Consider the following 12,145-nt stretch of genomic DNA (forward strand, 5'->3'; position numbering starts at 1 on the left):
GAGTCAGTTCCAAGCTCCTCCCAAGCCTCCACAGTACTACAGTCTTAACCAATTTTATTTCCCTTTGGTATGTATGAATCTTCTCTTCCTTTTTTTTAATCTGTTATTTGCAGCCTGACTTGTCCTGCTGTTCAGAGCAATTTCATCAAATAGACTTCATCCTCCTTTCAGGCATGTTGTTTGAATCTTACTGTATTATTTATTTGCATGTTGCTTCTAGCTTAAATGACCTTCCAGTTAACAAGATGTTTTCAAAACTCCAGTAATGTTTTATGAATGTACCTAAAGAAGTATTTTAATAGATATGTATGTATGTGATGTATATGTGTATGAGTAAATGTATGTGTGTATACACACACATGCATACCCCAAACTGATATTTCTAAACTTTTGTAGTAATCTTTTTCTTTGAAGAAGGTCTGCCAAGCAAAGGGCCTTCTTGAATATACCAGTTCTTCTGAACTCATCCAAAGGGCTATAATTGCTGTCATCCATTAGGAAGCAGCTGAATTATACACCTGGATCCACTAGCTGGGAAATGTTCCCGGGTCCCTCAATTCAGAAAAGTCTTTAATGTTAATAATGCAGACAATGTTAATAATGTGGGTGAAAAATTAGATGTTTTAGAATGTTTTATATCTTCCTGCATGCCTTTTGTCATCAGGCAGCAAGGAACCTCATGAGGTTAAACAAGGACAGGTGCAGTCCTGCACCTCAAGGAGCAACCGCGTGCCTGTACAACCCTACAGGCTGGGGGTGACCCACTGAAGAGCAGCTCTGCAGAGAGAGACCTGGAAGTTCTGATGGACAGCAAACTAAACATGAACCAGCAATGTGCCTTCATGGCCAAGAAGGCAAATGACATTCTGGGGTGCATCAAGAAGAGAGTGGCCAACAGGTTGAAGGAGGTTCTTCTCTTCCTCTACCCTGCCCTGGTGAGGCCTCATCAGGAGTCCTGTGTCCAGTTCTGGGCTTCCTAGTCCAAGAGCGATAGAGAAATTCCGGAGACAGTCCAGTGGAGGGCTACCAAGATGATCAGGGGACTGGAACATCTCTCCTATGAGGAAGGGGTGTGAGACCTGGGGCTGCTTAGCCTGGAGAAAACTGAGGGGGAATCTTATCAACATTTACAAATACATAAAAGGCAGGTGTCAAGAAGTTGGGGTGAGCCTTTTTTCTGTAGCACTCAGTGTCAGGACAAGAGGTAATGGGCACAAGCTTGAACACGAGGAGAAACTTCTTTCCTGTGAGGAACAGGCTGCCCAGGGAGGTTGTGGAGTCTCCTCTGCAGGGTTTCAAAACCTGCGTGGACATGTTCCTGTGTAACCTGATTGAGGTGGACCTGCTTTAGTAGGGATGTTGGACTAGATGATCTCCAGAGGTCCTGTCCAACACTTACCATTCTGTGATTCTGTAATTTTTTTTCATCTTCTGCCATTATGGCAACAGACAGTAAAAGAGACAGTATAAACATCAATTTTAGTACTAAATACTAAACTTCAATAGCTCTAATGACATTTAGATTCTTCACTGAGCACCAAATGAACATCTGAGAGAGAAATTTGTTTACCTTTCTTAGACGCCTAATTTACACCTAAATGCCCTGAGTTTGCTGAAGTGCTTTAACAAGTGCTCAGATTTTATGGATAGTCAATTGTAAGAGTTTATTTCACATAAAGACCTCAAGAGGGTGATTCTGTCTGCTTCAGTTTAACAAACAAAGTTAAGCTAATTGGATTTCTTTGTGATATCTTAAAAAAAACCTAGCTTTCCTCATTGACTGTACAAGGAGCTCAGGTGCCCTGAAAGCAGTTCAGTAGCTTACAGGATGGGATTAATCGTACCCAATTTAAACTGTTTAAAAGCTGATTGTCTAGTCTAAGCTTATTGCCTACATTTCAACTATGATCAACAGCGGAGGTAAGTCTTTCCAAGGATAATTCATCTCATTCTCTGGAGATGACTCTTAGCTACACTGACTATTATTACCCTACTGTGATAATCAGGGAATGAGCTGAAACACTGGTTACCTACTTAATTCTTTACTGTCTCCCTGGAAGTGCCTTGGGTCATTAGAACTTGTTTTCTCCAAGTCAAATCCGCTCTATAAGATGTGGATGTAATTAATGATATTAAAGTTGTTCAGTGAGCACCAGCATCAATTAAAATCTGAAGGAGAACTCTGTCCATCTTTATTAGATACCTTACACCTGTTTCACATGTTTGTAGAAGCAGACCTTCTCAAACAAGTACTTAAGTTTTCTGGAGATCTAGCAATGATACTATTTACAGCTATTCAGTGCTACTCACTTTCAGAGCCAGGGCCTTGTACCTAGTCCTGGCTTATTCAGCACTACAGACATAGCCTATGGGACTAGCTTGGGGTAAATTAGTGACTTTCAGAGAGCCAGCACTGGTGAGGTAACTCTTAACTAAGCTGTGGGTGGAGATAAGATGTCTAAGTCAGGTAAACGGAATTATCTTGCTGACAAGATTGTAGCTGCCAGTGAATTGAGAGCCCTTCCCAAAGTTATCTGTTTCTTTTGGTTTGTGGTTTTTTTCCCCAACAGTATGTACATCTCCAATGATACATCACTTTCGCCTCTGCATTTGCTGGCCTTTATGACAGGCTGAGTTCATGCTGAAGCCTTTCTTCTATTAAGATTCATTAGGTCTTCTCTTCCTAAGTACCTGTTTTTCTGAAAATCATAAGATCTTATATATTTTTGATACTTCCAGCTCTGTGTCAGAACTGACTGACGTTAAGCAGTAAGTGACTGAAATTGTTAGTAGCATATACACTACCATACCTTCACAGCAAGCATTGCCACAGGAGTCTTGTTGCTTTTGGAGATGATCTGAAAATTTTTTACGAATAATCAGTAAAGGCAATGGCAGTGAAATGTCCTGCTAAGTACTACAACTGTTTTATTGTAATTATATAAATACACTTGTTCATTTTGGAAAGTTTAAAAAGTGCTCTAGACGTAACTATCAAGTGACAGCAATCAAGAACCTATGGCCTTTTGTTGGGAATGATGACTTCCTTTATGGCATTAACTCTTTACTGATACCTGGTTTCAGACATTTGTGAAGAATTAAATGTTCTTTCAGGATGCCTCCAGCTTTTATGAGAATGCATGCACAGTTGGTCTGATAAGAATTTATTATCACGTATCCTGCTCACTTACTTCTACCTTTGTAAACTGAGTTTATTAGGAAAGAATTTAAGGAGAAAACCGTTTGGAATAATAAAACGTTAAACATACAGAAAGGTATCAGACATTATACAGTAAAATTTTCCAAAAGTTCTCATCATCCACCTCTACCCTTAGAGACATAGGACTGGTCATTCTAAGGCTTTTCTACATGCATACACTTCGGTTGAGTGTTCGCAAGCTAATACAAGTGAGTGCCCAATAGGGTGATAATAGACTCAAACTGCAGTATATTTTTTTTTCCAAGGGTTACGGCAAAATGAAAGCTTCATAACTGTAGTTGTTTCACATATCACAAAACACACAAAAGCCCTGAAATGTGCTTTTCTCCCAGCTTATCATGCCATGAGGTTACTGATTCTCTTTGAGACCTTTCAACTTCAGCTAGTGTCATTTATAACATTTCATAAGACCAAAGGCCAAAAATGTTGTAACCAGCTGGAAGCAGCAATACCCTAACATAAACAGGATGGAAAAGAATTTTTTGCTTCCCTTCCTTCCATAAAACTTCTGTCCAAACTAATTAATTTTAAATTCTCTTACCTTCAATTTCATGCTTTATTTTCTGTGCTGTCCTTTATGTCTGGAAGAAATTAATATATATCACTGAAGTATGCATTTAAAACAAACTTTCATGCCTTTCAGCAGGAATCCATGTTATAATCAAATTTAAAATAAGATGCACACCAATTTCAAACTTGGTCTTTAAACTGGACAGCTGGGAAATTTTCTATTTGACTTTCATTATCTGTCTAATTGAACTGCTTTTGAGCAATGCCGATTGTGGAGGAAGATACCCTCTAGCAAGATGGCATTTCTCATCAACTCATCTGAGCTGTAGCATTGTTGCTGTCTTTCATTTGATTGGGTCATGGTGAGTACATCATGATGCTTATGATCTTTAGGGAGGGTGCGGTGGATCATCTTCCTAAACTTAGGATGCTATGAATTATGGGCTAAAATGGTGTCATTTACATACAAACAACCAATTGAATTTCTTTCTGACATGGTCTGTTACTACAAAGAAATTAGAGATGCTATTTTAAGTCACATGTGCAAGCTGTCTAGAGACTATAATCAGGTTGAATATCAGATGGCATGGCAAATTTGGACTGCTATATGGTACACTGTCTTTGGATTCAACTCTAATATTTTTTACTTACTAAGAAAAGAAAATCTACTTTCTCTTCACTTCCATTTAAATTCAGTTCATCTAGAAAAGTGGGTATACAGCTGCACTAAACTCTTGTCAGTTATGTGCAAGCATCAGATACAGGATAAAACCTTATAACTAGGGCTCTTATAAGCATTATTATACTGCATCTGCACTTCTTTCAGAGCTTTGAATAAAGACAGAATGAAGTCTGTGTTGCTAGTGGTTTGTTGGTTTGTGGCTCATTTGCTAGTTCCCCCTTTCCAAAATACTGCTTGCATATTTTGTAGTCCATGATTATGCAGCAACATAGCCACTAATGTTTATGTTACTGAGGCTCCCTCTTCTAATGCATTCTCTCTTAAGCACGTCCTGCGAAAAATCCGTGTCTCACCCATTCATTTCATAATCACGTTAGAGATCTTCTGGAAGCAACATTTTATGATCTTTTTGTGATTCTTCTCAATCTCTTTTATTTCAGCTCTTTATTTCTTTCTTTCTTTCATGTCTCCTCCTGTCTCACTGGCATTTCTGACTGTTGGCAGCACTGTCAAGTCATCTATCCCTTTCTGTTGCTGTGTTTCAGATTTGTTATGCAGTCAGATTTGTTACATAATCACTGGAGTGATTATCCAGTGACCAAACCTTGGCTTGATGATCCTCACAATTTCAAACTAGTCCCTGGTGGCACAGTCATACCAATGGCAGATATTTTAACAAAAAATTTTGTTGTTGTTCTCCAAAAATACAGTATGACATTTGGTTTTGCCTTCCATCTAATAAAAATATTTCTGGAGGTAAAGGGGTTTGGGAATGATAACGAATGGGAGTCCTGAGGATGGAATTAACATTGTTCAACAGTAGCAGTCCACATCTGTAGCTGGACTAGACTAGCTATCCAGGCTTGTCAATGTAGAGAAACAGGAATATCTAAGGGTGCTGCATGACAGTTACCCTCCGCAGCTGCCTTACAAGACAAGTCAGCCATTTGAAAGATCATGAACTGCTGCCTAAAAAGCAAACTAATTTACAAGTCTAGTTGCATCTGCAACCTTAAAATCATGTTCTGCTTCAGGAATCAGTGGAAGAAAGACTAGGTATCCCAGACATCTTCTGGGAGTCTCATGGAAAAAAGTAACAGGAACGGATTTCAGGTTACAATGGCAACAAAGGAAGCTGGCTTAATCAAATAATTTCAGAAGCTCTTACTGAGTTAAGAAAGTGTATTTCATCACTGTCCAGAACCTGACTAGAGAGAGATCAATGACATATCAACAGCTATGTGGACAAGTGGCTGTTGTGTATTCAAGGGGCTTGAAATAGTATGAGTGCATTTACTCACACTTTTCTTGTAATTTATTGTTTGTTAAGGACATAGTGGTATACTCTTAAACATTTACATAAATATTGGTGTTCTTTTCACTAAAGCATTATTGTTCTCTTCAGTTTCAAAATAATTTTGAAATATATTTTTCTTTCTCTAGCCTGAACAGCATACCTAAAAGAAAGAAATAAAGTAACAGTGAGGGTGAAACAAGCTGGTCAGTACCACAACTACTCTGATCTAATGTTCAGATTGCAGATTAGTAACATACCACATTTTTTGTAGTAGTATCCATGACAAGTACAAAGAAAATATCTTCTATTTATGAGAACGAGTTTCCAAACTCCTGACATTTTTTTTCAGTTTCAACAATGTCTACCAAGTTCTATCATATCACATTTTCATGATAATTCAATTTACAAAGCTATGTATTTCCTTGCTTTAAGGGGAACTATCTGCTCACATCAATGTTCTCCACAACTGATCATAAAACTAACAATGGTAGGACAGAAGAAGATCGTTATTTCTGCCTCTGCTCCTTTCTGGTAACACATCTTGACCCTCTTTCTTTCTACAGCAACATCCTGTCTGTGTGGTCTTTGACCGAAACTGTGGAGGTGTACTTTGAGACAATTCAGTATTACTCTTCAAACTCTTAAAGCTGTACAGATTTCTCACTTCAGTGGGAAAGCTCAAAAAAATTCTTCTATATGCAGACAGTAAGTACACTGATGCAGTGGTACTAATCCTGTTGTTCACACTAATAATCTTTTTTTTTTTTTTTCAAACGCCAGAGACAGAAAACCTGAAGTAAGATTGAATGAAAGGACATTAAACAACTTGGAAGTTTTATCATAGAGTCATTCTGGTTGGAAAAGACCTTTAAGATCATCACATCCAACCACTAACCTCACACTGCCAAGCCCATCACTAAACCACAGCCCTCAGCACCTCATCTATGCATCTTTTAAATATCTCTAGGGCTGGTGACTCCACCACCTCCCTGGGCAGCATGTTCCAGAGTCTAACAAGCCCCTCAGTGAAAAAGTTCTTTCTAATCTCCAGTCTAAACCTCCCCTGGTGCAACTTGAGGCCATTTCCTCTTGTCCTGTCATTCATTACTGGGGAGATGACACAAATCCTCACGTTGCTACAACCTCCTTTCAAGTAGCTGTAGAGTGTGATGGTGTCTCCCCTCATCTTCCTCTAGGATAAACAACCCTAGTTCCCTCAGCTGCTCCTTATAAGATTTGTACTCCAGATTGATTCTTCATGAGTTTTGTTGTCCATTTCTGGACATGCTCCAGCATCTCAGTGTCCTCACTAACACTGAGTACAGGGGGACAATCACTTCTTCAGTCTTGCTGGTCACCTTCTTTCTAGTACAAGCCATGATGCTACATACAATATTAGCCTTTTGGGAAAAAAGTGTGAGCTGTAAGCTACTTTTTTAGATTACATGCCAGTGGCTTATGTGCAGATATATCGATGGCACAGAATGGAGTTGGAGGCCTGTGGCCAGTGGAGTTCCACAGGGATCGGTTCTGGGGCCAGTCTTGTTCAATATCTTCATCAACAACCTGGATGAGGGGACAGAGTGTACCCTCAGCAAGTGCCCTGATGACACCAAACTAGGGAGGACTGGCTGATTCACCAGAAGGCTGTGCTGCCATTCAGCGGGATCTCGACTGACTTGAGAGTTGAGCAGAGGAACCTCATGAGGTTCAACAAGGACAAGTGCAGAGTCCTGCACCTGGGAAGGAACAACCCCAAGCACCAGTACAGGCTTGGAATTGACCTGCTGAAGAGCAGCTCTGCGGACAGAGACCTAGGAGTCCTGGTTCATAATAAACTGAACATGAGCCAGCAATGTGCCCTTGTGGCCAAGAAGGCCAATGGCATCCTGGGATGCATCAAGAAAAGTGTGGGCAGCAGGTCGAGGGAGGTTCTGCTCTCCCTCAAAACCCAAGAAATCCAGCATATATACAGCAAACTAACTTCACAAGAATAGTAAAAGTTAGAGATAAACACTACAAGAAGACTTAAATGAATTCCGCACATGGTGGGAAAACATCAAGACAAAACATATTGGAATTTACCAAAAATTCGGTATGTATTAATGGCGACAAAAGGAACCATTCGATAAAAACCACAGACTACAGTACTTCCCAATTTGTTCAGTAGAATAAAAAATGGGCACTATAGAATTCATTGAGTGTTCAAGATCCACATCCAAAAAAATAACTTGATGTGGCAAAATTTAATGTATTCATATCTACCTATCAAATGTGTGAAGTGGTATTGAATGTATTAAGCTAGTCTCCCTCGGTTTTGAACAGAAGGACCTACAGTCCTATGAATGACCTCAACTATATTGTACACTGAGAGGATATTTGACAACAGAAGTGGAGGTATGCCATACTATCATGGTTCAGTTGCTTGATAGTTCTTTTCTGTTTTCTTCTAGGTTTTGTGTTTTTTTTTTCTCCAGAAAGCTAAGGACTCTTATTAGCCAGGAGAACAGAAGTCTTTCACTCTATATAGTCTTTCACCACTGACTAGTGGTATAATAACTTTGTGTTAGTAAAAGGCAGGAACTAACAACCATACTGAACAATAGAAATTATGCTTGCAATGATTTCCGTTAAATGTAATGTCATCTATCTAAGTATTCTTCTGGCAGGTAGTTATGGAAGCACTTAGTTTATGAATCTTAAATGGCTGTAGACAAGATAGATGACTAAATTATTTGCTCTGAACTTCAGTGTTTAGCAGCAAAATCAAGATGTATTTTTGGACTTCAACTTTACCTTGGTGCTTGCAAGAACTCTATTTTCTTCTGTCTAGTTCCAAGATAGGATCTTCATGTTGGACATACAGATTCCTTTTTGTGACACTTGGCCCTGAGAGGCCCCACATTGTCTTTTGTACTGGGCTAAAATGTAACATAACAAAAGCTAATAGATATAAAACATGATATGGATATTTATAACCAACTTCAAACTAACCATGCTAATACTGCAGGAAAGTTGTCCTTATTAAGAGGCCTCAAGAATTCCAGCCTTGCTGTAGCCTGAAGCTGTTAAGCTGTGGTATATTGAGGCTGTGCAATCCCACATGCTCCAAAGGCTTAAAGCTTAACTTATTTAGTTGGTCCACTTATTTATCCACAAGCAGAGATGACTCTGGCACTCCTCTTTTCAATTTCTGTTGAACAAATGTCAAGAGAAGACAATACATACTTTTAAAGTGCCATTCCACACTTAAATGCTAAATATGGACTAGAATCTGTTTAGCCGTCATTTTTTACCAAGCTCTTTAATAATGGTTACATCATATTAGATAAGGTAAATGTGGATTCATGCTTGCATATCTAAACATATTTCAAATGAAGAAGAGAAAATTCATGAACGTTAAATCACAATAAATGTCAAGCATGTATAAAAACCAAATCAGATATGTGCGATCACCTATTTAGTTTCTAGTTGAGCTACTGCTTAAAACTGAGAAAAAGTCTAGAATGATAGTCAGGTTTCTATTCTGGGTGGTTTTGTTTTTTTTTTTAAATGGAGAAATATGTATATGCTTTGAGACCATTTTTCCTCTGTCGTCCACATGGATTCTTTCACACCATTTCACTTGTATAAGGCCTTTACATTCTGTATTTATACTTAGGAATAAATAAACAGGAAAGCCTTTTCTAGTCCTTATTGTTAAAAAATCAAAATACAAACTCAAAATACAGCACCACCAAACAAAAACACTGAGACAAAGTAATAACAAGCAATAGTATTTTCTTATATACATTCAGTCTTTCAACATATAGGGCTTCAGTTTTATTCTGCATGCAGGAAGATGAAAACTTTTTTAAATGAACGCTGGACTCAAATGATTGAAGAGGCACTTAAAAAACCTCTCACAAAAATTGTCTGTATTTTTGTTAATACGTAGAATCTAATGAGATAGCACACTGTACAAATTTCAAATTCAGCTCTACTTAGCAGCAATTAAAATTGGAGTACAGTTAATTTTCAAAACCATGGACTGAGAACACAATGAATTCAGAGAAAAGGCATAAGTAAGATCATATGGTAACTTCCATACATTTTAAGGAAGTAAGTTAAACAGAGATTATGATGCAGGAGCAAGGACAGAAAATTTTATGTGTAGCAAATTAAGATACACATTTAAAAATTCAATGTTGAAATTTTGAAAAGTTCAGATTTGTTCATGCCAAGGATTTCAAAATAAACAAGATGATGATACCAGGAAAGATAGCAGCATCAACAACAAAATAAAAGGCTAAAGGTGTTGAGATAGTACATGCTTTTTGTTGATGTAAGGAAAGATGGCAAAAATAAAAGGACTATAATAGATACTTCTGTTTACCGACTTTTAAGGTCGGGAACTTGTTTTTATCCTCCATGCTTGCAATGAATGTAGCATCTATTTGCTCTGCAGATTTGTTATAAAACAATGGGGAAGCCGGTGCTGGTTTTGAACTGAAGCAGCATATCAAACCAGAATCTTGGCTAAATTGGCTATTTGTAAAGCCCAAAACATTTAAATTAACAAGCCAAAAATATGTTTACTGTTTTGATTATTAACTTCATTTACATAAATTTATATCAGTTTATATCTAGGAAAGGACAAAACCCCGGCATTAGTACTTTTGAGACTATAATGACATTAAAACCAATGCTATCTCATAATATAATGTCTGATGTCTTTAAATCTAAACACGTACATGCATATGCACATACATAATTTCTTGAATAGACTATACTTTGGGATTTGGTTTTCATAAAGCTACAGTATGGCCACTTGAAATAAAAATTCCATACATGTAACTTTTTTTCAGAGCAGAAAAGTAAAGATTAATGTCCTAGTGTATGCAAAAGTCTAGGTTTGTTGTTAATTTTAATTGTATATATTTGTGTTAGAGACCCGTAAATGCCGTCATCTGGATTATTTGGCACATCTAGCCCAGTCTATTTGCCTTCAATAGCTGGCAACAGATGTTGTTACACCTTGTAACAGATGTAGTATTGCCTGTACATTAAAGTACAAATGGTGCTGAAGAAATCATCAAAACAGAAAGAGGTAGAATCTGCCATCCCAAAAATCATTTACTGAGATCCACAGGTCTGGATAACAGCACATGCTGAAAAAAACTATTTAGTTCTTTTTCTTCACAACAGACATGGTAGCTCAGTTCTGGCCTGATGTTCTTGGTTTCCTATTTAGTAATTTCTGCTGTTTCAGTTATGTTAGCCTGTAGTGTGGGATTTTTGACAGAATTGTCCTGTCTCATTATTTTACCACATACTAACCAGAATCAAGGACTGGAAACTAATTGGATAATACGATTTAGTTATTTTCTTGTCCATGTGCTAAGGTCAGAAGTTTTGGGCTGTTTTTTCTGTGTTGTGTTTTTGTGTGTTTGTTCGTTTTCACGTGTGTAAAGAAAAATAATTAAGACCTGGGCTTTTTGTTTGTTGTTTTTTTAAATATGTCTGCAATTGAGAAATTTCTAGAAGACAGATTTCAACAGAATTTTTCAAAAAAGAGGTCTCCTTATTCATCCTCTCCCTCCCAATCAGCATATTGGAAATATGCATTTGTTCCATAGTAATGAGAAGTTAATTTACAGTTTCTTCGCTCCTTATTTGGAGAAATCCATATGAAGGGAGGAAACTATTTTTGGTCTAGGAACATATGGAAAGAAATGGGAGAACTCACGTCTCACATTAATTGTAGTATTCTAAATCAGAATAAAAACAAGGATATTAAACATGAACTAACTGAAGAACTTATGTCTCTTGAAAGTATAGTTAAATACCGTCATGTTTCACCCATTGTTCTCTCTACTTCTCCTTATTATTGTGATTACATTGACAACATTCTTATTCTCTTCTGGTTGTCTGTGAAAGTTGATTCCTTAGTTTGACAGAGCATAAGGACTTAGGTTGTAATTTGACTACAACCTCTTCTACATTGTGCAAGGAATTTGTTTTTTATCTTCAGTCTTGCATTTGTTGGATCAAGTTGATAGCTACCATAAGGTGTTAAAAATCAACTCAATGTATTCTATTGATAAAACTGTCCCATGGTTACTGGCCAGAAAAAGCTACTGAAGAGAGTCAATGTTATATTAAATATTTTGCTTAAATAGTGGGCTGTTGAAAAGGATAGAGGAGTGCAACCTTTTTTTGGTAACCAGCCTCTTAAAACGGTTTAGATTACATTTAAAAAAAAAAAAAAGTCATTTGTACATTCTGTACAAACTCATTTCATATTGCTTATGCTTCTTATTCATGAGAGTTTGAGACTGAAGTTCTGAGTTCATAAGTCTTAAAAAAATCTTAAACAAATTCCTCATTGAGATAAAAAGTAATTTCTTTTTCAGCTGCCACAATACTATAGGTAACTTTAAAACCCAGATATATC

This window comes from Colius striatus, chromosome 1 (assembly GCF_028858725.1).
Source record: "Colius striatus isolate bColStr4 chromosome 1, bColStr4.1.hap1, whole genome shotgun sequence".
In the NCBI taxonomy this organism is placed as follows: Eukaryota; Metazoa; Chordata; class Aves; order Coliiformes; family Coliidae; genus Colius; species Colius striatus.